We start from the raw sequence: 22,463 nt of genomic DNA, 5'->3' as shown, positions 1-22,463 counted from the left end.
GGAGGTGTTGGCGGTGTTACTAATAACATTTCGAATGGCGCTACCAATGGCAGTGTTAACCATCATTTTTCAACAACATCAAAATGGTCACCCAGTTCGAATGTGAGTATAATTGAAAAAATATCGCATGAATTTTTATTTCGTTATTTGTTTGCGTATATGTTTGTCAATGTGAAATCCAGTACTTGAAGTGTCAGTAAAGAGTGATTTTTAATTTGTGAGTTAGGTGTAATATAACATGCAAACATGCGACATCTATAACTGACTTTTGAGACATAGGATAGGTGTTAATGAAATGAACGAATGTTTGGGGCAAGAGGGGCGATGTAAACAAAGATGAAATTTATCTTTGTCAAAAGAGATAGAGAGAAGACCATTCTTAACACATGTACATGTGTTATATAAAAGTTATATAATTAAAACTGAATGAAACCGAAAAATGCAAACAAAAGGTGGATTAAGCTACAATACGTGACTTTAGACTACAATTAGAATATCAGATCGTATATAATTGATATTAACCGAGTAAGAAATTATTTAAATTTAAACGATTATTAGTTTCATGTATGATTCGCCCCCAATTATCGCGTATGTAAATATGAAATCGGCATTTGATCGTAGATGTACATAATGCCACGTGTAGTGGACATAAATGACTTAGCTTGAATAGCTTGGGCATCTGACAACAATAAGCCAACACATGCCGTAACGCAAAAATACTTTTACGACACAAATGTTTTTGTTAAAAAAACAGCATTCATTCTCAGATAGCATTTCTTCTGTGGGTGTGGACCGATACCAACAAAAGTCTGTTTCCCATTGCATCCTAATAGGGAATTAAAAGTTGATCTGTTTTAAAGATCCCCAATTCAAAAATTCATGGCTAGATCCCATTGCCTTGCTAGAAAGACGATATACTTCTTTGGGTGGGGTCAAAGAGGTGCGGTCTGTTGTTAATTGTTAAAGTCTAGAGAGGAGTTTAATGCTAGATGCAAACAACGACAACTAATCGTTTTAACCGTTCGCGAAATGTCCAAATAAGCAACATAAGATTTTCGTGACATCATTCTGTACATCCAAGGGTAAAATCGGTTCGGAAGCACTAGCCCACGCGGCCTAGTCACCAAACGCAAGTTTTTCCGCATTTTTTGTTTTTAATAGGACCAAGCGATGTTACCCGTACGGGTAACAGGTTGATATTCAGTAATAAGTGGAGGAAGACAAATCTATAGCCTACGGGATGTGTACCCAAGCCGCAAGTGGGATGCGCCTACTGAATGTACAACCAAAATAAACTTTTCTTCAGTGTACTTTAGATTTGAACCTATGAATACCGACTTGACTGGCGCGGCTACTGCCTGCTCGACTAATGCGGCACAGGGGATACGTATTTGCTGAGCAGCGCAGTTCTCATTACAACCAAGTAACTAATGGAAATAATGCTGATAATTATTAGATGACAGTTCTTATTAGTGCAGCAAGTAAAATATAAATTTTTTATTAATTGATCGGGAGACAAAAATGAAATATAAAATTTAATATCATTCTAACTAACATAAGTGCTCGCCCAGCATGAAATAAACAAAAGTTCTGCTCAAGCTATGCATGTAACTAAGCATTTATCTGCAGTAAGAAAAACATGTTGGAAAGGTGTGTTTTTATTGCATGAAAGTGTGTCTCTATTGCGTTGGGGGTGTGGCGATGAATAATACGAATAGTAAAGTTTGTTCAAATATGTATCGCAATGCGTTCAATCTTCTAAATTACGTTCAAAAAAAAATATATTTTTTTAATAAAACTTATGCCATTAGCAAATGCATGCATAAATTACAAACTGTAACTGCATATGACGGCATGTAGGAAAAGATGAGAAGAACAACAAGATAACGACGACTGACCAACTGAATGAAATTGGCTGGGAATTGAATATTTGATGGCAGGAAAGTAAAACAGAGAAATAAAGTAAAGAGAAAAGTAAGCAAAAAGAAAGTGATGGTTTATAAAATGCACTTAAGGTACTGGAAAATCGGGGACAGTTTGCATGAGCTAAAGATTGCAAATTGAAATCATGAGTGAGCAATTTTCATTTGAATTTTTAATTTAAAAAGGACTAGAAAGCGACGAAAAGGCGACTTATTATAGTGCCTATGCGAGCAAGTACAATTTCATCTATTGTTAAACAAACAAGAAACAAGAAGCAGCAGAACAACAACAACAACAGCAATCGTATTAACAAAACTCCTTTTCTTTTTCACTTTTCGCTTTGTTTACTTTCATGGTACTGCAAATGATTTGCGTGCTAACGCACCACATCACGTGTATGGATGGCAACCCAATCGACATTTACAACAGCAACACGCTAACAAAAGTTTTGAATCAAATATGATGCAGCAATCAAGTGCGGGTAACAATAGTGGTGGGGTAGGTGGTGGTGGCGGTGTAATAGCAGCTACCACTACAGTAGCCCTACCTTTCAATCAGATCAACGCACGAACGCATCTTCTAGCTGCTATTTCAGTGTTATCACCCACTAATACCGGAGCTACTGTGACAACTACTAGCCCTGCTGCATTGCTGCATAACAACAACACAAATCGTCACATTTCGTCTGGTGGGGGCGACGAGATGTGCAACATAATTGGTTCACCCACATCGCTCGCTTCCACCTCAACCATAGCGGCCACTACTCATTTGCAACAGCAATTACATTCAAGTGGTGTGGGTACTCTACCACCCGGTCTTGGGAGTGGCGGTGGTTATATTTTAAACAGTCTGATAAACAGTTCAAGTGGCACAGCCATGTCCAGTCTGCATCATACAACATCGAATAATTCGGGTGTGGGCGGTAGCATAGGACGTGTCAATTTGCATCATCATCATCATCATCATACACTGCATCATAGCACGTTGGGCGCGCGTGGTAATGCCTCAAACAATAGTCAACACTATGCAGGCCATTCGCCATCAATGATGCTCACCTCACAGACAACGTCCGCTTTGAGTACTAGCGGCAGTACGCCGGGTTCGGGCTCTGCAGTTGGCCTACTCTTAGGTTCCTCACACCCCTTATCATCGACAGGCGCTTCAGCTTCAACTGCTACCACCTCATGTAATTCATCCACTGACCTGGATGATAACATTAACATCATGGCCATTAAAGATTGCTTAATGACGCAGCGTGTACCCGAAAGTTGTGTCTGAGTTGTTCGTTATAGAACTTCGACAGCGATACAAACAACAACACTGCGTATATGCTTACTGGCATATTTTTAAACATTCAAAGAGGTTGAAAAGACCAATAACCAAGAGAATAGAAATATGGTTAGTAAACACAATTCACTTCACTGCTTCGTCATCTCCCTTCGTTCGGTTATATAGATACCTCCTTATTTAGTATTATGTGGGGCAGATTGTCTACAAGTTTGTGTATGTATGTATTATTCATGTACTATACTTGTAGGTGTTGTACTTTCTAAAGTGTGCATTTATATGGATACAGCAGATAAATGTTTTTGACACTGACACGACTTTTCGGGTCGATATTATGATTTTATTGAATCAAAGCCAAAAATAGTTTATCTACATGTGTGCCGGTTTTAGAGCTATTCACTCTCATGTTGATGCTAATGTTTAGTTGAAAAAAAAAAAAAAAGAAAAAAAATTCGACTTAAAGGCGATTTCCTTAAATTGTCGGAAAATGGTGAAAAACAACAAATTTTCTAGGTAAGGAATTATTATTAAAAAAGTGTCGTAAGGCCATAAGTTGCGCTCCTATGACTGTTATAGCTTAAATACAAATGGCAGCAAGAGTACATCTGGACGAGTGACTTCACTCAATTTTTCAGAATACTTTTATTTAATGGAGGCATCGGTTACTTGAGAAACATGTGAATTAAAAGCTGCCAATGTCTTCAATGTATTCAATTTACAAGGTCGGCTTGTTCGTGTCGTGAGCACGCATTTGATTGACGTTATTTAACGGTATTTTGTTATGCAAAGGAGACTCGACAAGAGGGCAACAATATTTGCATAATGAGAAAAAAAATTATCCCGGTTCGAGATAGATTGACTTTTTGCTTTTTTCTCTACGCTGTTGGAATCTTTAACGTAAGCTATAACGGGGGCAAGGTTTGCCCACGCATATGATTGCTAAAGCCAAAATTTAAGATCAGGTCTTGTTAAATATTTTTTTGTGTTAATTAATTTCATCCATAACTAACGCGTTTGGGTTTCTTCTCTCTTTCTTATATACTTATTATGGATAGAGGGCAATCCAAGTTTAGCGCCTGGGCAAAGGAAGATTTTCTTTCTTAATGTGAAAAAAACGAACTTCGTCTATATTCAAGATGGCGGTCACTATACGGAATATCAAGTGGGAAGCTGTCGGTCGATATTGCCAACACTTCCGAAAGTCCGATCAAGTTGAAATTTTGCACACACCTTCACAATTGCAGTGGCAATCCAATATGATGCAATCAAATGTTTTGCGTAATCTATACGAAACGGCGGTTTATCTCTTTCTTAACATTTCCTGTGACACTGGTGTCAAATAAAAGAGCTTGAAAAGGGCAACTATAAGCTATGTATATCGAATTGAACGACGTGATGAAATCATTTTTTTATATATTAATATGGGTATTAGAAAAGCGAACTTGAATAGCGAAGAGAGAACACGAATTGTAGGGCACTAAAATCTGTAAAATAATTTATATAGAAAAAATATATAAATAAGCCATTGAAAAGAACTCTGAAAGGAGGAAAAATAATTTCTGCCTCAGCCAGTTTTATGTGGTTACACGTAAAAGCCTCAAGCGATTAAAAAAATCCAAAAATTCATACACATTGAGATCATAAGTGCCCCATGCTCTTACGTGAGATGTATAAAAATGATTCCACCTTCTTCAGTTCGCTTAATTAAAAGCTGTTTTTAAAAAAAATCTCTTTTTATGCTTCTTCTTCGCCCTCATTTACGAATTAAAGATGTTTTAAAAAGATTGGTGTTTGGAAATTTTGTCAAATTCATTACTAACTAATTGAACTACACTGCCTAAAGCATTTTAATGTCTACTATGAGATCTGAGACTGTCGGGGAATTAACAGTGCATATATATTCTGAATTGTTAGCGGTGCTTCTAAAGGACGCTTAAGGCCATTAAAAGGCCATTCACACTAATTGTTAAGTTTAACGGAACACATTTGGAAGTACATCATGATAAAGCCTAGAAGCGCGGTAGACAGGAATCAATTTATGTTAAAATAACAGGAAAATAAAAATGAGTTCATCAAAAAATTGAAAGGTGTCTTCGAACATCGCTTTCGTAAAGTCTGTTGAATTAAGAAAACAGAAGCAACTGCCTCTTGTGTTTTCTGGTCTTCTATTGTTAACGGTTTTCGAAATGGAAAAATGAATTAAAAATGTTACAAAAATGTTACGGTGACAGGTGTTTCTCAAGATGGAAAGTTTCTATATGGTACAATATATTTAATGAGGGGCATGGGGTAGTTGAAGGCGAACCTCATTCAGGAAGACCATCAACCTCAACTGCTGTCGAAAACATCAATAAAGTTGAAGACGTTGTACTTCGCAATCGTCGAATGACCTAAAGAGAACTTGTAGATATTGTTGGTATATCAAAAGAATCAATAATGTTGAGTTGTTTTGGGCTTAACCCGCGTGTCGTCTGGTCTTGTTTCAAAAGTATTGAATTTGCTTGAAAAACAACGACGTGTTGAAGTGTCAAAAGAAATGCTTTCTATGAGTGACAGTGACCTGTATGAAGTGATATAGCTACTGGCGATGAAAAATGAATTTATATTTATGACCAGGAGACAGCTTAACAAACGTAGCGAATATAGTGCTACTAGTGAACTAAAGAAATAGAAACTGCTGACAACAAGATTGTTGTAGGATTGTAAACAAAAAAAAAAAACACTATTATTATCAACCCAACAGGGGACGTGCCTCGAAATTTATGGCAGCTGCTTGTAACAATCTTACCAACCTATCAGGAGAATATAGATATCGATATTGGAGCATGAAACGCACTCCTCCGAAGTATTGGACAGCCTCTTACTTGTCCTGCATTCCAATCTGGGTACGAAAGAACTCACTCTCCTCTTTGTGGTTGACCTTTTGCACTTATATATGCACTTCTTATCTTATATATCCACATCAAATATATTATTAAAAAATTTATTTAAAAAAATATGGTTCTATGTTCTCAGATACAATTCAACAGCGATATGATTAAATGTAGGAGAGAACAGAAAGGAAGAAAGAGGAAGAAAAGAAGTCACGGCTGGCAAATTTGTGTTTCTTTTTCCAAATTCAGTTAGAGGTCGATTACATTTGTGAGAAGTTTATCAGCCATATTTTATGAATTTGTCCCCGCATTCATGTAACTTGAAACATTCTTACCTTCTTCGAAGCTAGTCTGTAAAATTGCCTGAATAACGTATGCGTCAGGCTTCATGTTTTTATTCATTTTTTTCGAGATTTGGAATTTCAACAGAACCTTGAAAGCGTACCCAGTCATTTCGAAATATATAGTCGATGCCAGGTCAAGGGAATATTTTTTTGTGTTACTAAGAGAATAGAAAAGTTAGCATAACATTCTGCTTTTGCAGGAAAGAATTTGCTTTGCAAAATCATAACACTTTCTTGTTGGTGGTGGAATATTGCGTAACATTCTGTAAGAGTCTGACTCTGAATATGCATTAAACGTGACTCGGTCGGAAGCACTTACTAAAAAACCTTAAGAAAACGTCCTAAAACATTACATGTGTACATAAAAATTGTAAAAACTAAATGTTAAGACACTTTTATTTCAAATTCTCTTATATAGTAACGTAGGTATTGTAAAAATGTGCTAAATAAAATCAAATGAGAACAAAACATATTCAGAAAAGAGCATATCTTGCAAACGCAAACATATTGTAAAACTTCTATACACACATACATATATATATATATATATATATATATATGTATATATATATAAATGCAAGAAATAGTATTAAATTGAAAAATGTGGATCTATATACAATATTATCACTAAGATTAACTCATATTTATATATAAAAAAAAAAATTTAGCAAAATGAGATGATGATAATGAAGATGGTTAGCATTGAGTTTAAGTAACTCTGTTAAATATTTATGGTGCATAGCCATTATCGTGTCTAACGCTCTACTATGTACTTTTGATCACACAGTGAATATCTGAATCGATTTGGCAAAGTCCATCTTTAAATCTGCTCCTTTTGTCGGTCTGTTATTATTCGACGCCATTAGAGTGAAAACAAACAAAGCTGAATCCTTATACGTTTCGACTAATAGACTAGGTTTCAAGATATAACTGCTCCTGCTAAACAGTCGTCTATAATTTGAAAAAGAGCTTTAAAATTTTCACAAACATATATTAAGGCCATGATAAATGTCGCTCGAAGAACTGCTACACAATGCTTTTTTACATGCTTTAATCCTAGTCTTACTCTGCCGTGGTTTTAAACTGTTTATGAATTTCATTGAATTTCCGAAAAACTTGTGGACCGTTGTATAGTATCGTCTACACCACAATAACACTTTAATTCTTTCCACGATTTTTATATATAACGAAGAATTTCAATTGTGGCACGATGCGTTATAAAAAAAAAAAAAAACGCGTGGTAAAATTAGGGTTAAATAAGGAATTCATGTATAGACAAAAGTTTTTGGATTTTTATTTCATTTAATTAATTTTTTTTTTGTTTTTTTTTTGGTTCATATTGAAATGCATTTAAAACAATATCGTAATATAATTAAAATCAAGTATAATTACGGTCTTAATTTTAAGGCAAACAAATAAAAATAAAATTTAAAGAATTATATGCGAGGCTAAAAAGACACTTAATATTAAAAGAAGTCAAGGAACTTTTGTAAATGGAGTAAACTCGTTTTGTCATTGTACTTGTATAGTAGGTGTAAAATTCTAGATTCATTTTTTTAAATTATTATTGTATAAATGCAGAGTATTTTTTAATTTCACTTTCGCGCGTAGAGCGAGAAAGACGTTTAATGAAAAAAAAAATCTTATTATATTCACGTGTAAGTAGTTTTTAAATCAATTCTAGTATAATTTACAAAATTATAGAATATAAAAAAAATAAATATCTAATTAGAAATATTTGAATAAAAAGAAGAAAAAAAAAAAAGAAATATGAAAAATACATGAGAAAAACGGTTATATATCGGTTAAAACATACAAAAAAAGATAATGCGAAAAGTATAAATAAGAAAACAATAATAAAGCTGTGTTAAGTAAATAATTAAAAAAGTGGTTTTAATCAATGAGCATCTACTAAAGTAACACTTTCTGTCTCTAACGACTGTAGAATAATGTTGACTTCACTTCCAAACTTTTATGCTTCTCCTTATATTTCACATTCTATTATGAAATCAAGTTTAGGGGGGGAGGAAAAGTAATGTACTTAGCTTAAATTTCTATAGCTAGATCAGGATCTTAGCTCTTCGTCCTCTCTTTATAGAAAGAATAGGTAAGCCATTGTCTTCTCTTCTTCTGCTTGCGGCCAACAAGTGTCACTTGTAGAATTAGGCAGTGTAGCGCACTAGAGTGTATTAAATTTGTGTTGGTGTATGCAGCACTTGGAAGGACACAAGAGCAACAAGCGAGTATTCTGACAGGCTTAAATCGTTACAGAGAACGACCCAAATAATTCTAAATCGATATGTGTAATAAAAGGGTCGCCACTCTCAGATTACTCGGTGCGTGTGACATACATCCGCACAAGCTAGTAAAAAGTGGATTAACATCAAATCTATCTATCCGCATAAGATTTGTTAAACTTTTTCCTTAAATGTTTTGGGGTATGACTGCAAATACCAATTCTCTTCTCTCCTCTGCGGTCGGTTAATGAAGGATTTTCTAGAGCAAAGCGTAACCACTCTTCAAGAAAATTTTATCTTTAGCCCTTAAGGACGACATGGGATATATGAACTCGCCAAACTCGAACACATCCTTTTCTTGTTGATCTCCTAAGAAGCTTTTCCTACTTAAGATGAGAAAAAGTCTTACAACCACTGTTTGCACAACGAGAATGGTTTTGATTGTCTAACCTTTCGGCCCGGAAGAGAAGCAACTTGAGAAACTCAATACCTCCTTTGCTGCCAAAAAGATGAAAGTAAGCAATGGTTACCTATAGTGACTCGATCTGAACAATCCATTTCTAATTATTTTTTCAGAGAAAAGCCTTCAACGTAGTATTAACCAAACGATTAATCATGTCTTCGTTTTGAGAAAACTATAGGGAAACCTTAATTGTTCGGGCTACGTTTCTCATATTCACAATTGCGTATCATTGCAGTATAACACTTTATCGCGAAGTGAAGGCAACTTCCTTTCCCCCATACATTATATATCACAAATAACATATACTACAAACCAAGTCCAAGTATCTTTAAAATAGGGTTCACCGGTCATCATCGCATACCACTCATTTGTTAAGAATAAATATTGAAATTAACAATCCGTGATACGTATTGGTAGAATTAAATCTAAAGATATTTGAGATCTCAAAAGCTTGGTGGTAATGATTACAAGTGGATTTTTCACATTGTCCCATACTTCGAATTCCATACTATGTGAAAAGTTGGATTATGGGGTAAACTTATATACAAAAAGCGAATGCGGGGACAGATGCGGCCAAGACCAGGCAAACGCCTTTCAATTATCTAAATCATGAAAGATTAATATAGCATTTGCCCAAATCTAAAAAGAAAATTTATAAAAAGCTATGAAGGACCAAAGATGGAAAAATATAGACAGATATACATTACTTTACTAGAAATTTTTCGTTGTTCTTATTGATCAAATACTAATGGCAGAGTGAGTTATATGCTATTGATTTGCTGAGTCCTTGGAAGAAGAAGAAGAAGGCATTTATATTGTAAAGCGTACGCTGCAAACACATTCTTTATATGTTATATTCTCTATGAACGTTCACACGCGAGTACAATTTTAAAAATAACTTCATTTTTAGTCGCTCCCTGCGAACCATTAGGCAAGCGTTTATAGGTTTTAAAATACAACCACAAAAGGAATCTTGTATGATCTGTAAGTGACTTTGTATTCTCTTGACATCCCAAGTTGCTTGCGAAAATTCGTTTTCATGATTTTGTATCTTCGGGTCTTTTTACTTTTTCTGCACACCCTTATCATTAATTACTAAAATGGCGTGAAATTTGGTTTTGCTTTTCTAATGAATTAATAGAGAGGGTATTAGGAAAGGCTATGGTTGAGTAGCGTTAAAAAAATGTTTAGAACCACAAGAGTTTATTGTCTCTTGGTTTAGTTTAATTAAATTTCTTTTGAAAATTTCAAATGGTTTCGTTTCGAGCTTTCGTTTTTGTTTTCCGCTCATTCTATTTTATGCACAATGGAAAGCCGCATGGCATATAGACATAAACAGGCACCTATGTGCACTCGCTTTGATTGTGTAAATAAATTAATTAGAGAAATTTGTTTTGTTGAACAATTCTGTTAATGAAACCTCAAAGGAGCTTAAGCAAAACTTTGTTTACTCGTACGTATAAATATTTGGTTGAATATTTATTTAATTGAACGTAATCAACGTATAATAATTCTGAAGTGTTGAAAAAATCCAACTGTCAGCCAAAATTTAATTGGCCCATTAAATTCATAATTCAAATTGACAGGCAACAAAGCCATACTCGATTTGAGACTCTGCTGAACACGTATAAAAATAATGCATTTGTTTTATATCCGCCGCGGGTGATACATTAGATTTGTTAAATGCATTTAATGCATAGCCATACACAACAAGGATTATAAAATTTATGAATATGTGTTTGCAAAACTGCTACTGTTGCCATTATTTTAAATTACTACAAAACTTTTCTACAATTTTTTCTTATTACTCTTTACTTGCTCTAAATGAAATGGCGGCCTTAATCGATCTATCTTGGCCAGTTATCAAAAAACCAATAATTATCCATTTGTCTCTCATTCTTCATTAAAATTTCTATGAAACTTTAACTCAGTCTTAAATGTTTCGCTTTAAAATTGAGAATCATTTTTACTTCTACCACTGGAGAGATATCAGGTTTTTTAAACGTTTGTAACGCATAAAATTACATATTGAGGACACCACATATGAAGAATAAGTTTACTTTAATTTAAGTAACGTAATTAGGGTGCAAAGGAATGGCTGCAGTCATTACCGTTTATTTGTCTTAAGGGTATTTGTTTAAATTACGATTACGACTTCAAACTTCTATTTGAATGAAGAAGTTAGGATGCAGATCAGATTGAAATCCACTTGTCGTGGTTATATCCAAATAGCACAGTTTTCGTAGAATGTAGATAAAGAAGAGAACGATGAGCTTTCTTTCGAACCCATTCCTTACTTATCTGTCACGGAATACGCGATATAAGATGCATATACGTGATAACATTTTTTTCATTCTTTTTTCGGTTCGTTTTTATGAATGCAGAGACGTAATAGATAAGATTGTAGGCATGTCAAAATTTTCCCAAATTTTTTCTTGGCTTCTGCGAGTATTAAATAGCGTAAGAAAAGTTTATAGCAGAGTCATATTGCAAATGAAACATAAATGTTGACATATATATATTTGTTGCGAAAGGCTTTATAATTACGAGATTTTTATTTACTTATTTTTCTTGATATGATTAATCGCTAAGGGACTTTAAATACCTTATGCACATGACACATCGATAGTCAGAAACAAGTAGGCAGAGATAGATAGGAGGGAATGCCCGCAGCCTGGGCATTTAGTTATGCTTATACCTACTTCCAGACACCAACCTCAACTAGGTGCCAATTTAAGTTTTCTAAATTCATGGCATTCACGTTAAACGTCTGCAGTATAGATTAATGCTATAAAATGAAGGCTTATGATTATGAAAGAGAAAAGAGTAACTCACAACTGAAAAATCTTACAAATCGAAAAAAAAGTATAGCTTAACTCAAAGGGATATAACTGCCAAAGAAAGCAATCAGTATTAAGCCAACAAAGAAAGTAATGTTGATCAATACAAGAAGGCTGTCAGCATCACACTGTCAGAGAAGATGATCAGTTTGAAGTTAGCAGAAAAGGTAAGGCTGAGTACCGAAAAAATCCTTAGCATATAAAGCTTCTACAGTCAGTATTGTTGTGATACGTGCAGCAGCTGGTAGTTTGTAATAATCGCGAATGTTGCTTGAAGAAGTGATGCTGCATTGCAAGCAATTCAGAGATACTCCATGCCTCTTTCACTCAAATTGCTTGAACCAATTTGGCAAGTTTTGTAGGGATAAAGATCGTCTATATTCATTTCATTTATTCATTTATTAAGTAACTTTCATTCATCCGTATTTATCATGACACTTAATTTCTTTAGAAGTTCTCTTGACAAACGAGCGATGTTGGACCGAGAAGTTCCACGTAATTTTCAAAAGCATCAAATAAATAGAGCATACACAAGTTTTCTTTGCACGCATCACGGAAGGATGGAAGGGAATGAAGTGTGTTAGGGAGTGTGGATGGGAGTGTGTTCGTTTTGTTAAAATACCTGCTGCATTCAAAATGAACTTTCGGAGCTTGAAGCGCTGCATCGATTTAAACATATCCGTTGTTGCCGTCTACCTGCCCGCCTGTCTGTTTGTCTGTCTATCTGCGTAATGTCCGTGGTATACATTCTTTTGATCTCAAATTTTAAGTCGATGGCTTCAGAAACATTGGAAGTCCTTCCATGCAGCAAATTAATATTGAAAATGGTTCAAATCGCCGAAAGACACCTTTCCAGTATAACGCGATCTGAGATCACCGTTGCTTTCAAAAGCAACGACAAATTGATTTTACACTCATTTTCCATGAATGAACCTACAGTAGCTGGAGCAGAATAGAAACTCTTCAACAGTTTGTTTGTTTAAAAATATAGTGAATACAAGTTCTTTGGCGATAGCCGACTTTAAATTCCTTACTTTCTAATTTGTACAATAGCCTACCTAACGTGTTGAAGCCTTGTGCAAAAATATAGTTTAAGCTAGGAGAGGTAAGATTAATATGTTGAAGTATCTATCTTGAGCATAGATTTGTCTCGAATACCGTGCAATTAAAAGTAGGCATTAAAAAGATGCGGCCAAAACCAAGTATGAGCTCCTTCTTCATTACGTTTCTATTTTAATTGTGTTGTGCGAAAAATTTTTAATAAATTCTGTTTTTAATTTATTTCTAATGAAAATAAAAAAAAAAAAAAAATCGTTTGTACGTAATTATGTTTGATTTTATCTGAAATTAAAATTGCTATACGTAAATTGCTTACAGCGCATGCCGCTTACACCACACGGCTATGTAGCCTGGCCGTCTGTTTTGAGATCATGATAAACTGGAAGGGATATTCACTGAATGTTTGTGTGTGTGTGTGTGTGTGTGTGTGTGTGTATGAATTTCGCATACAAGCTGATATGTTCTCTTAAGAGGCAAAGAGGCCTAAGTTGAGTTCAGAGCAAATATTTGTAATTGCTTAGCATTTGAATAATTATGGCAGTGAGCCATTCATACATGAACCTAGCAATTGTTGTGGAGATATGCTTTGATGTAGGATTCAAACGAATTGTGATGTGTGGAACAAGTCAACTAACACAACACTGCCCACCGTCCAATGTAGGCTTTTCGAGTTTAAGTTATAACTTGGGGAGTTCAGGATAGGATGCAGGCCTCTTATGGATAAGGGAGAGCTTTTCGTCCCATATAATTTAAATATTGCCCTTAGGAAATTTCGCACAAAATTGAATTTATTTGCAGAATTTAATTTTCCCAATTTCGTAAATTCGATTTTCTTGACTATTAATATTTTAAAATAATCTGCTGTGTCTTGTCTTGCTGTTATTGCCCTATCGTTCACAATACGTGCGTACTTAACATAAGTGTGAACAATAACAAGTAATAGACGTAAACAAACATACTTAATATAATACAGAGACAGACAAACAGCTTGAAGGAGAGTTTGTCAGATTATTGTCACATACGAGCATAAAGTACAATAGAAATGTAAATGTGAATATACAATAAATATTGTGCACTTTTACTTACATATGCATATATGTGGTTATAGGCATACACAATACGTGGATAGCATAGGAAAATCAAAAGGTACTAATTTTGCAAAGGAACAAAGAAACCAGAATAACTACTGTTAACTGCAAACAGAAGAACATGTTAATGTATGTGTGGGTATATTCACAAACACATAACAAGATTAATGAACAAAAACAAAACAGAGGAACTTGTAAATGAAAACAAAATATCATGACAAATTACAGGAAAGAAGCAAGAGAAACCCTCCGAGATATATGGATGATGAAAGCCACAGCATATCATAGTTGCACCCGCACGTATAGACTTATGCCCTCGAAACATCCGTTTAGGAAAACGTGAACACTCGATTTAAACGAAAGAAAACGACGATGTGAATATATGGGGTGTGTGTAAGAATTTTATATAGTAGGTGCGGTAGACGTTTCATTTCTTTGTACACTTTAACATTGCTTTAGTCGCAAGAAAAGTAATGAGAAACCGTGTTTTGAAATTCGCTTTAAGGTCGATATTTTGAATATTTATAGAATTTCTATATGAATCTCTGAAGATTTGGCAATGTTCTCTTTTACCTACAATTTGCATAACAATTGAAGAGAATTGCTCTACAGGTGATCGAGGTTTAAATATAATATTTAAACGATTTTTTCCTAAAGTAAACGTAAATTTGATTAAAAGTCCTTAAATAAGAAATAAATAATATTCGGATTAGAAGAACAAATTTTGACGTCTAATGCTTGCATATGTCTTTTTGCTACTTATTATTATTATTTATTTTTTTTATTAAACTCTATGCCAACTCTATGCAGTACCGGGTGTATCAAGTTTATGCGGAAGTAGGTAAGACGCAGAAGGGGTTGAAATAGACTCACATCTTATTCTACCGATCGATTCAAAAAATGATTCTGGTGGTCTTTATTTGGCACAAAACGCGAGATACTTGTTGTTGGAAAAACTACTTTGCCTTACTTCCGACATTTACGTCCTCTACGCTTTATGGCCGCCTATTTAACCGTAAATTTCGGTTTCATATTTATACACCTTGTATATATGTGGTTATAGGTTTGTGCAAATACTTGCGAGGTGCTGTTAAATTGTGTATAAACTTGACTTGTATAACTTGGATGACTTTGAAGTGCAATAGATATTCTCAGCGATACACAAAGTTCAGCGAGAGGATGTTCGCTCTTACTTGCAATCAATAGCCAAAAGGCAAAACTTACACGTGCCGTGTTGAATCCACATAATTTTGTACTTTAAACATTGATATCAAATATCAGACACAAGCGATAGTATACCTTAGGAGTTGAAAGCGGTCTCAATTATTAATTGTTGTTTGATTGTTAATGATAAGATACATTTCTGAATACAGCGTGTTCCCCAGTAATACTAAGACACAAAAACCAATAGTAACGTGTTTTTTTTATCGAATCAAGCATGATTGTTGTTTATCGTTATTATAATTGGCACCGGTTGAATCGTTGATAGTCTTCATTTTGTTGTTTTAGACTAAAGATGTAAATCATAATTTATATATATACGTGAAGCGTACTCTTTCATCCCCCATTTATATATGATGAAGCGTCATGAAGTTTTTTTATTTTCTCTCCGGAATGCTTTTCTTCATTTTTTCTTTTTTTCCTCAATTCTCAGCTAAGGCTGTTCATACACAGTGTTCTTGTCTATTATACTTGAAGCTTGAGTCTCATATCTTTTTTTTTTTTTTTTAAGTAAAGTTATTGGAAGTTCTTTGTGTACTGCCTGTTACACTCAGAAAAATTTTACAGTAATCGTATATTATTTATTTACTTCTGATAGGAACTTGGTTTTGCAACTATAATAAAACACTATAGTGAACCATGAGTCACCATTAAATACTGTATACTTAATACAGTTATTCATATGCCGACTTTTCAAAACGGGACGTTATATGGCAAATGAGCCAATTTCATCGAAATATCTCAAAGATTACACTGTATAGGTAGAACACAAAATAACCAGGCGGACAGTTCGAGAGACAGTCGGAGAGAGAAATTCATACAGTGATTCTGACAGTGATTCTTAATCGATCGGTATAGCAACAGGTGAATCTATCTCAAGTCCTTCTGGATGTTGTATGCATTCGCAATAAGTTACTGTAACTTTGTGCAAAAAGTCATGTAGTTTACAATAAATTGTAAATTGTTTCAATTCTTTACAGCGTATTCTCCAAAATTTTTAACATATGAAAAACATGTTAGAATTAATGAATATCGAATCATAGAAGATGTTTTTAATTTAAAAATAAATTCTAGTTTCCTGTAAAGATAAATACGTTTTTGCGAAAATCGTTACGGAAATCTCAGAGACGTTATCGGCCGCTTATCCTCTTCGTCAGTATTAAATTTTGAATTGATCTAGGCATGTGTGTCTACCCGTCTGACTTGTAATATCTGCGGTAAACATTATCGTGGCCGCAAAATTTGAGAGCTTGATTTGAGAGCAAGTTTATCAAAAACATTGGAGTTTCTTGAAGAGATCTTGATATTGCATATAAACCAAATCAATCAAAGAACAACATAAGTGTGCAACAGATATAACGATAGCTTACCAGTGTATTTTATGGCTGATCCTGCGCCGAACCAATTGTGTAGAATATCGTATTCATATTTTTAGTTCTTTTTTTTTTCAAGAAAAGGCAATGGTTGTAAAAATTCGATCAGAGCCCAATACAGTTTTGTTTGTTGGTTTATTTATTCATTTTCTTTCTTTTGTCTTTTTTTTTTTTTGCTGTATATTTAAAATTTTGAGTTAAATCGAAAAAACGTCTGGTCTTCTTCATTTGAGTTGATACCCTTTATGATACACTTTATGATACTGTTTCAACTGTAATGCCTTTGGTGCTGTATGATATATCCTCAAGCATTTTCTCTTAATATTATCGGCGATGTCTGTGGTCTTTGTATGTTTGGCTTAAAGATAATTAAAATTGAAAACAGTTGCGATTAAGTTTTTTTAAAAAGCCAGTCAGATGTTCACACTCTATACCGTTTGCGGTTAGTATATACTAAGCGTACAGATGTGATATCCAGGAAAACTTAAGATCGACCCATCTTTGGTTGTACCTATCTATTAATAGTTATTTTCTTAATTAATTGAAGGGTGTTTGTCTTTTGATCCTCTACTGACCGGCCGTATGTCTCTGTACCTTCCAACGCGAAATTTTCAAAGCTTTGTAAGCAAATTCGGTATACTGACATATTAGTGCCCAAGAATGAATCCTAATGAAAACGGATTAGATAGGTTCACTATCACGAAGATTCATTGCATAAAAGTATTTCCGCAAATTTTTAATGTTCATTGAGAAACATCGGTGAGAAATAATACATTAGTCTAATAAATGAATGTGGAAAATTTGGACGTGGAATGGGAAAAGAAATTCTGGGAACACGAAATAAGCCTTTACGTGGTAATAGGTTTTAATTATTCGTACATTTGTGGAAATGGGTACAAAGGAAGTGATTGGACTTAAAAGTGTACTGTTTGGTTATGGACCATTTACGATTTAAGCGCTAAATCTTTAGTATTTTACTGCAAAAATAAATGAAAATTGAAGTAATGAAATAAGTTTTTTCACAAAAAACCAAAAAAGTTAAGCCCCCCAAATTTGAACCACATCGGTTCGCGTTCTACACCTACTAGAAGCAAGCTTTAATATGACAACTGTGTATAGTTTTTGTTAAGTTATGACGTAAGTCTTTGAAAAATTTTGTTAGAGGAAATGGCGTAGGGCATTTAATGAGGAACGTAACCTCACTTCAACATGTTTGCTCATTTTCCTTTGTACGGACCATTTGCATATAAAGCATGGGCTTTTGTTTAAAGAAAACATAAATATTGAAAAGAAAAAACCGTAAAGTAGGAGTAGAATGACATTTGGAACTGGAAACAATTCAGTCTACAACTCTTCGAAGGAGTTGTATAAGTCAGTAAAATTATAAAAAAAAACTGTGTATTTAAAAAAATTTTTTGGATCAAACAAGCCAGAAATTCCAGTTTGAGCAGCTGCGGTGAAGTAAGAAAGCTTATTTTACAAACAACTTTTGATATATTTAAGCTTACAGAAGGTGAGTCTAAAATAGTTCAAAAATTTTACAGGATTACCTTTTGTATTAAATTTATCAAACAATAATAAGATAATGAAGCGGAAAACTATGTTTATCTTAAACAAAAAAATATTTTCGAAAAGCGTTGCATTTTTCAATTAAAAGCTTAAACGCTGAATATCGTTTTGGTCTCACACTAAATTTTAAGTTATTTTAAGTTATGTATGTGTTCAGCGTAGGTTGAGTTCATAGGAAAAAAAACACTACTATGTGGGATTATCACACTTGAAGTGCATCAGCTTGCAAAGTTAATGTTTCGCAGGCGTGGTTAAATGGAACTGATGATTGCCATATCACTTGTTTTTCGATCAAGCTGTCAATTGTAGCAATTGTAAGCTTTTTAAGAACCACCGGAATTTCGAGAACTTACAGAAAAATGGAAGTAAAAACCCAAACTTGCCTCAAGTGTTTGCGCCTCAATTATACGTTTCAGATTCGTTAATTAAAAAGGTTTATATATATTGAAGCAAAGGTGTAAAGCCGCAAAGGTTAGATAGGGAAGCACTCTATGCGATGACATAATAGACTGATGAATATTGAATCAGTTATATAGATGATGTCCGTTTAGGGCACCATAGAATAGCATATTGACTGATTATAAGAAAATTCCGATGAAGATGCAAATAAAGAATGAATATATGGTATAAGAATTATAACCAAGAGACACGCTGTCATCGTTTCCTGTATGATAATTTTTAATACACCAAATGGTAAGGAAAACTAGCTTAGAAATATTGAGTCAACCCGACCGTCTTGAAAAATTTACGTCCTCATCGCTCAGACCATAAAATATGGCTTGATTGTATTTGCTCCTATATTGTCTTCCTTGTCTTCCTTGTCGCTCATGCTCTTTTTTAATTCAGTTTTCAATTGAACAATTTAACTTTGGTTTTGAGACAGCTTTGCGTATAGTATAATAGTAAATAATAATAAAAATTTGCAATAATAATACTGGAACTTCATGGAGTTTCTTAGACATTTTACTCTCATTATCCCTTCCTAATTCCATTTTCAGGAATATGTCAATCTCAATGCGACGTGTGTATGAAAAACAGAAAACTGAAATACAAGAGAGCTGAATGGTCTTTGAACTATCTGAAAAAAAAAAAAGATTTATTCGGATGATAGATTGAAAAGAAAAATACAAGAATACCGTAGTGTAATGTCTGTGGTGTCACCTGAAGCTCTAAGGCATTTGGGACCTTTTGTTTAGAAACATTTCATTCTTTCTATGAACTTAGTGCACTCTCTGTGTTATTTTGTTTTTCTTGTTGTTGTTTTTTTTTTTTTAGCAATTTAATATAACTTAGCACATATTATGCAGGCGTAGGCGAAGGATAGAGCAATTTATTCGTCAATTCATTTCCTACCGCCTGTGTGTGCAAAAATTTAATTAAATTTTGATGCATAAAAAGTAATTTACATATATTATTATTTCTGCACTAGTGTTGCCTTTCTCATAGGAGCCTTGTTTCATATGAAATTTTCCAAAAAAGTGGTACAAATTTTTCTTAAACAATTTCAATTAATTTTTAGTAATAATTATTAATTAGTAATTTCATATAAGTTTTGTGGGATTGTAATAAAATGACAGCACGACTGTGTGTTGTAGCAAATAATTGCAGAACAACAGGAGACGCTTGAAATGAGATTGAAATAAGGTTTGAATCACAGATTGATGGGATGGATATTTCATGGTTGCATAGTAACCCCGCGTGTTTATTAAAAGATTTAATTGTAGGTGTGAAATTACCTTGGAGACAATTACTGTTAGGCGCTTTGGTTAAAATTCTTAGAAATACTTATATTAATTTCGTATAGAAATTTAATCTTAATATAAATTCATTATTTCATTTAATAGTAATTAACCTTAGTTTACAAAATATAAGAAAGATAAGATAAGATAAGAGAAGAAGATAAGATTAGTTGATTGCAATTTAAAGGGCTTGGCTAAAAGTGCCGTTAGAAAAGAAAGTCAAAAAATAAAATCAAATCGCTTTAATGAAGCCAATTACAGGAGAGCGAACTTACGCTTTAAGACGACTTTCAAATACCTGCCATTTCTTTTATAGCCATCATATGTATGGTTTTGTCGAAAATAATTTTTAATTTATACCTTTATAGAGGAACAAAATGTAAGCATTCAATTTCTCATATTAGAAATCGGTTCACCATTTTTGTTCACGAACAAGCTCGACATCGAATGTGAATTTTGGCTTGGTGGTTCTCGTTTACGTAGCGTATGAGTGTTTCTTCAACATCGGGTGGTAAATATTATATTTTAGCTCGACTGCAAGACAGCCAACAGGCTTCATATTCATAGGGAAAATATAATACAATAAAAAATCGCTATGAAAACATTTGTTTGATAAAATTAATGGACATCGATACGTTATTCACTCTCAGATTTTCCAATATGTTGGCAAAAATAATAAAATCGAACAATTATTTTCGATGCTTTTATTTGCTGATGCCAAAACAAATGGAAACGGGTAAAAGCATGTGGAATTAATGAAAGAGTTGCTGGGGACGATAAAAAGTAGAAGGTGGCAAGACCACATAATGCTGTTGTCTCACGTACCAGTACGTTGAGGAAGTTGATGGGCTGTTTATGGCGTGGCCTGTTCGAAGCCCAGGTCTCAATCCCATTGCGCATGGAACGAGTTGACAAAACGTGTATGAACCAGAAAGATGACGCCTACGAGCCTCGGCTAGCTTCGAACCGCAATTAAGGAAAAACGGGATAGGATATCGCAAGATTTTTTAAAACAACCTATTTCCCCAATGAGAAATCCAATGAAAGTTGTTAGTCAAGCTGAAGGAGGTAATTCTTCCTAATAATAAATATTTTTTTATGAAATTTATTGTTGTTACAGCGCTACGATAACCGTGTCACTTCGGATATTTCCATTGTTATATTGCGACACTAATGACTTTGACGGTCAAGGGTAAGTGTTTTTTGTTTTTCAAAGGGTAGCATTGTGTAATTCAGTTCTATTTAAGTTAAGTTTGCAATCTAAATTTAACTTAATAATTACTTAAGTCCGAAGGTAAAATGTAGGGGAAGTGCGATTTTTTTGTTCCCGAGTGTATTTTAAAAGCATTCTGGAGCCTTTTTTTCAGGGGTTATTGCTAATTCGTGTAGCTTCGTGTAATGGTCAGAAAGAAAAAGAGGTAAAGAAAGGGAAAGATATAGGGAGATAGCGGCACAATACCGGGTCTATGTTCCCAATCGTTAAGAGTTATGCTTTTACCGACTGAACGCTCTTTATAACTGCGACCAAAGTAAATTCTACCGCACTGACATTTGAACGCGCGAATACTGCCTTGTTAGTCGCGGTTCTTACTTACTTTTAATATGTGGAACCTGGTTGGGCAGTGTATAGCCAGGCAAATTTAAGACAGTGAATTAAATAATTAGAAAAAGCCGTGATATATTTAACCCAATTTATTAAACATTTTTTTATAAATTTGTTTTCAATTTTTTCACAAATATCTCATTCAAATTTTATAATTAGTTTGTTTATATATTTACCTTTCTCCCTCTTCTTTGCGTTATTTTGTTACGCATACATTAGTGAGATGATAATTTATTCCGTTGCAAGGAACGGGAAGGCCAACACGATACGAAAGCAAACGCGTACCATCAACGCAAAATGCGATCGAATCGAGAATCGTAAATCGAGCTTATTTTAAGGTTTCGTCGACATATTTATAAGTGAGTTTGCTTCTATATGGCAATTTTCTATTAGAGCTTTTGTGGAGAAGAACAAGCAATTATTATATTATATGGTTTGCGGTGTTACAAAACGCATGATAACCTTAACAGGCATCCATAAAGAAACGGTAGCTGCAATTATACCCTGAAAAAATGAGCAATAATATAATTAAAATTAAAAAACAAAAACTCTTCTCCATAAAGAAAGAATTTGTGCACAGATTCAGTCATGCATACGCTTACGTTTACTCAAGAGTCAGTCAGTTATAGCTGATACACTATACCATGTTTAAAATACAACTTGTATAAGCTCGTCATGGGTAAAGGAAAACAATGTTCCAAGTGTATGATCAGAAAGTTCTCTACGAACATTTACCAACCTATAACGTATAAAAAAACTATAAGTGACTGTCAGTTCATTTGAACATTATTTACTTTATGTACTATGTTAGTATAGTGCGCTAGGAGTGCGTATTAAAACATCT

Source organism: Glossina fuscipes, unplaced genomic scaffold (genome assembly GCF_014805625.2).
Source record: "Glossina fuscipes isolate IAEA_lab_2018 unplaced genomic scaffold, Yale_Gfus_2 2, whole genome shotgun sequence".
In the NCBI taxonomy this organism is placed as follows: domain Eukaryota; kingdom Metazoa; phylum Arthropoda; class Insecta; order Diptera; family Glossinidae; genus Glossina; species Glossina fuscipes.
The sequence above is the reverse complement of the archived record's forward strand: the minus strand, read 5'-3'. Positions refer to the sequence as shown.